The 5,266-nt window shown below is 39.5% G+C and overlaps 2 pseudogenes across 2 annotated transcripts; one reads left to right on the forward strand and one right to left on the reverse strand.

The window, feature by feature from the left end:
- The first annotated feature begins 304 nt into the window (after nucleotides 1–304).
- LOC308511731 (metaxin-2-like) lies at nucleotides 305–2,850 on the forward strand (annotated as a pseudogene). Its single transcript has 2 exons — nucleotides 305–867; nucleotides 2,473–2,850. The product of its transcript is annotated as a metaxin-2-like (transcript).
- Nucleotides 1,150–2,465, reverse strand: LOC308511137 (heat shock protein HSP 90-beta-like; annotated as a pseudogene). The gene has a single exon. The product of its transcript is annotated as a heat shock protein HSP 90-beta-like (transcript).
- Nucleotides 2,851–5,266: the final 2,416 nt, after the last annotated feature.

A 5,266-nucleotide genomic window follows, 5' to 3' on the forward strand; every position in this document is an offset into this window, starting at 1 on the left:
AGGGTGGTAGGAGATCAACTGAAGGACTTGTATGCATGCATATAAGCATAACCAATGGACATAAGACAGTGGGGGTAGGGGAGGCCAGGAGATTGTCAAGGGCGGGGGAAAAAAAGGGACGCGTATGTAATACCCTTTGTAATACTTTAAGCAATAAATAAATAAATAAATTAAAAAAATCTTGTTAAGGACTGATAAAATACTATGACAGTGGAACCAAACTAAGGTCAGGAAGGTAAAATCAATGAATGCGTGCCAGAAGTTCCTGGCCTAACCTTGAGATAATCTCACTCAGACCTTCATGATGGGCTTTAAGTCCCAGTGTCAGCATGGGCCAGGCCTGTTAGCTGCCGGGAGCCGCTGGGGTTGTGGAGGAGAACAGGACGCTGAGGGTCACAAGGAGCAGGAACCACGGACACAGGGCTGCCCTGCTGATGTGTCTCTAGTCGTGGAAGCCTTCGTTTCACAGGTCACAGCTACAGAGCCTTTCCTAAAAATGCTACAGTACCATCAGCAATGAAAGGGGAACAAATTTTGCTTTTTGACAATACAGCTTCTCTTGCTATGCAGCACTTTTTGCAAATGTGCAATCTGCCTATCAAATTGGTTTTTAAGGCAAATGCAGACTATATGTACCATCTGGTAAAGTAACTTTTATTCATATAGGAATTCAAATAGTAGCAGAACTTGGGTCAAAAGTCCAATTTGTTAAAGCCAAGGGCCATTCTGTTAGTGATGGGATTGGATGAAGTCCAAAAAAGCAGAAATTCAAACCTACGTGGAATTAGTCAGCAATATGCTGTTGACTGCAGAGTTGTGCCTTCAGTGGTATGATGAAGCTACAGTAGGGGAGATCCCACATGCTAGGTTTGGATCTGCTTAGCTTGGCCTCTGAATCATATTTTGACCTATCAAAATAGTTTTTTGTTTTTAAACAGCATCTTCTTTATTTTGCATACTTTAATTTCAGAACAAAATAAAAAAAAACACACAATACATAAAAAATCCAAAACTATGTCAAATATGAGAAGAGAGGGCTCGAGGCCACTGTAACCTGCCTTAGGAAAAGACAGGAGAGGGGAAAAGCACTAAACATCAGAGCAAACCAGGTGGGCTAGGGCCACACAGGGCTGCTGAGGGAGCCATGAAGACTACACAGAGGACACAAGGTCTGCAGGTAGAAACTCCTAGTCTACTTCTTCCTTGCGAGAGGCATCCTCATCACCCTCAAGGGGGTGGATCTCATCAGGAACAGCAGCACTGGGTTCTTCTGCTGTCACTTCATCTTCATCAATGCCTAGGCCTAGCTTGATCATGCGGTAGATGTAGTTGGAGTGGGTCTGGGGATCCTCAAGTGAAAAGGCAGAAGAGAGCAGTGCAGTTTCAAACAGCAACACCACAAGGTCCTTGACAGCTTTGTCATTCTTGTCTGCCTCTGCCTTCTGGCACAGAGTCTCCACAATGGGGTGGTCAGGGTTTATCTCCAGGTGCTTTTTGGCCATCATTTAGCCCATTGTAGAGTTATCCCTAAGTGCCTGGGCTTACATGATACATTCCATGTAAGCTGTCCAGCCGTAGGTGCTGGTCACAATGCAGCAGGGTGAAGACACAATCCTATTGGAGATTGTCACCTTCTCAGCCTTCTTATCCAAGATTTCTTTCATAAGTTTGCAGAGGTTCTCAAATTTGGCCTTGCTCTCTTCCATTTTCTTTTTCTCCTCTTCATCCTCAGGTAGCTCCAGGCCCTCCTTGATAACTGAGACCAAGCTTTTTCCATCAAACTCCTTGAGCTGCTGCACACAGTACTCATCAATAGGCTCTGTCATATATACTACCTCGAAACCCCGCTTCCACACTCGCTCCACAAAAGCAGAGTTAGCAACTTGCTCTTTGTTCTCACCAGTGATATAATAGATGGATTTCTGGGTCTCCTTCATGCGAGAGACATATTCTGAGAGAGAGGTCAGTTCATCTCCAGACTGGGAGGTGTGATAGCACAAAAGCTCAGAAAGGCGTCGCGGATTAGTCGAGTCCTCGTGGATTCCAAGCTTTAGGTTTTTAGAGAACGCCTCATAGAATTTCTTATAGTTCTCCTTATCTTCCGCCAGCTCAGGGAAGAGCTCAAGGCACTTCTTAACAATATTTTTACAAATGACCTTCAAGATTTTACTCTGCTGGAGCATTTCTCGGGAAATGTTCAGGGGCATGTCCTCAGAGTCAACTACACCTCGGATAAAGTTGAGATACTCTGGTATCAGCTCATCACAGCTGTCCATTATGAACACACGGCGGACATAGAGTTTGATGGTCTTCTTCTTGTTCTCAAAGAGGTCAAAGGGAGCCTGACGGGGGATGAACAGCAATGCCCTGAATTCCAGTTGACCTTCTACAGAGAATTGGTTGACTGCCAAGTGGTCTTCCCAGTCATTGGTAAGACTCTTATAGAACTCTCCATATTCCTCCTGGGTGATGTAAGATGAAAGCTATTGGATGGGGTAACAAGACTTTGGACCATGTTTTAGAAGGTGTTGACTAGTACTGTTAAGCTTTCTCAAAGACTGAGAACACAACCATATTCCTTCAAAAAGCAGACCTACTGAACTAGATGCACTGGTATTTGGCCATCGGTACACCATTCTTCCCACACTGATGAACTTTCTGAGAAGGTGAAAAACTATAGCAACCTTCTTGCTTTTTGTAGAAGAATTGAACAGCACTGTTTTGAAGATCGTAGTAAAAGCATCTCATCTATCAGATTATCTTAGAGTTATGTGTTAGTTTAGTTATTATTTTTAAACATGTTAACTTTGGAAATATGTGTTATTTGAATGATATGATGATGGTATCAGAATTTTAAAACAAAACACTGCTTTCTGAAACCTCAAAACAAGTTACATAATGCACTTTATAGATGTATTTTATACTGTTTATGCACACATTGAAATAATTCTGAATGACTGAATTTGATATGTTATACTCTATATCTTGATTTTTTTGTTGTTTTCTTAAAACTTGTATGCATGTAAAAATAAACCTTAAACAACTGTTAAAAATAAAAATAAAATAAATGAATAAACCTGGATACATATGAGACAGTATGGTGTGGTAAAGTATATATGACAAACTTGAAAATATGATATGTCTAAAGACAGTAAAATATCTTTTTAAATGCTCAATAAGATGAACAAAATATGTCTGCTGGAGGCCCGCACTTGAAACTACTGCCTGCATTCAACTGTGTTGGTTTGTCTGCCAGTATGACAGAATGCAGCTCCCTGGGATTCAACACATAATTAACAAATAGTCCTTGGGTATTATTATGAGGTGATCCTTTCTGAGTATTTTTAAAATCTGTCCTTACAAAAATCTTTCTAATTTTCTCAGTAAGACATAGTCACTCTCTTCTCTGTGCCCCTAAGATGATTTGTGTATATTTATTTTATGGCATCGATCATCTTATGCTGTAATGGTTTGTTGGAATGTCTTTCTCCTTCACTGGACAATGAGCACCTTAAGGCCAAAGGCTAGTGCTTATTCTACTGTGAAAGCTCAACACCCGGGATTTTATTTGTATTCACATATTTGTCTTTCATGAATGTTCAGCTTCTTCTTGGGTATAAATACTAAAGAAGGAAGAGATGCAGATTTTAGATTTTATTTTTACTATATTTTGAAAGCTTAAATTTAATACAAAGGAGGTTGAGCATTTCTCAGGGAATATTTCGACTGTAGCTTGATGAAATTGCTCTGCTTTCCACCAGGGATTTAGATGTTTATTTTTAAAATTTTTTATTAATCCTCACCCCAGGATAGTTTTCCATTGATTTTTAGAGAGTGGAAGGGAGGGGGAGAGACAGAGAGGGACATTGGTGTGAGAGAGACACATCAGTTAGTTGCCTCCCACACACACCTTACCTGGCCAGGGATCTAGCCTGCAACTGAGGTACATGCCCTTTACTGGAATTGAACCAGGGACCATTCAGTCCATGGGCCGATACTCTATCCACTGAGCCAAACCAGCTAGGGTAGGATGCACATGTTTAAAGAAAAAAATATGGAATCAGAATTCTAAAGCTGACAAATAGTATGGAAGATTCAGAGGCACATTTGTGGTATTTGAAAGAAATACTCATCAATCAAAAAAGTTTTTGGCATAACACCATTATTTCATCATAGATATATGGCAAGGAATTAGATTTCAGTAAAATTCATATTAGTTAAATCTAATATATTTCTGAGGGTACAGTAGACTGTTTGAAAAGATTTAGGAAATGGGTAACTTGTTGAACACTCAGATCATACCTCTTGAATGGAGTACTCATTTCAATAGTAATAATATTCTGACATTTTACCTGTATCCAAAAGTTAAACTGTTCCAGTGTTATCATCTCTGTGATTAATTATGCTTAATTATTTAATATAATATTAAAATAATTTATGGAACATGTATGTTAGGACTCTTTTTCTAAAATGTGACATTTTTAAGGCAATCTAATTAGTTACCACTAAAAAAAAGGGCATGATTTTCTCATAGACTATTATTTGCCTTGCATATAAATCCTATGAATCACTAGTCCAGGATGAAAGAACTGTTGGTGTGGGGAGCGGCTTCGATTTGACAAGGTCCCGAGGAGACAGTCTTTCACAAGGTGGGCTGTCACATGCTCTATCCCACTAAAGTTTAAGTTACTGATTTAGCTTGCTAAATGCCACATAAGCAGGAAAATTGTGCTGCAGCAGCTTAGCTTGTGAGAATAAGGAAGTAGTCTAGCAGAGCTTAGATCATGAAAGCGGGTCTCAGCCGCTGACTGAGACAAAGGATCAGAAAAAGGGAAGTTGGCCTAGATGGTTAGAGGAGAGGCTTGCACTGATCGAATCGAAAGTTGCTTAAGTTCTGCTGAATGCATATGTAACCAGTGAGTGTATAAAAAGACTCTGTGAAATAAACTCGGGGCTGCAGTCTTGAACTGTCAGTCCTCCCGATCCCATCTTTGTGTCTGTCTCTTTTCTCAATCCTCACCCCCCCTTTCAGGTACTGTTCCACTGTAGTGCCGGCAGGCTCCGGCATGTTGGAGCTGAAAATGACAGTAGTAAATTTAGACTTTAGAACTCACAAAATCATTCTTTTTTTAAAATATTTTTGATATTTATTTTATATATTTAAATGCCATTTAACAAAGAGAAATCAACCAAAAAATATGTATAAAATGAACAAAAACAGAAAAACAATGTACATTTAGGAAAAAAAATAATAAAAATAATGATA

The sequence above is a fragment of the Myotis nattereri genome (assembly GCF_964212035.1).
Source record: "Myotis nattereri genome assembly, chromosome: X".
Classification (NCBI taxonomy): domain Eukaryota; kingdom Metazoa; phylum Chordata; class Mammalia; order Chiroptera; family Vespertilionidae; genus Myotis; species Myotis nattereri.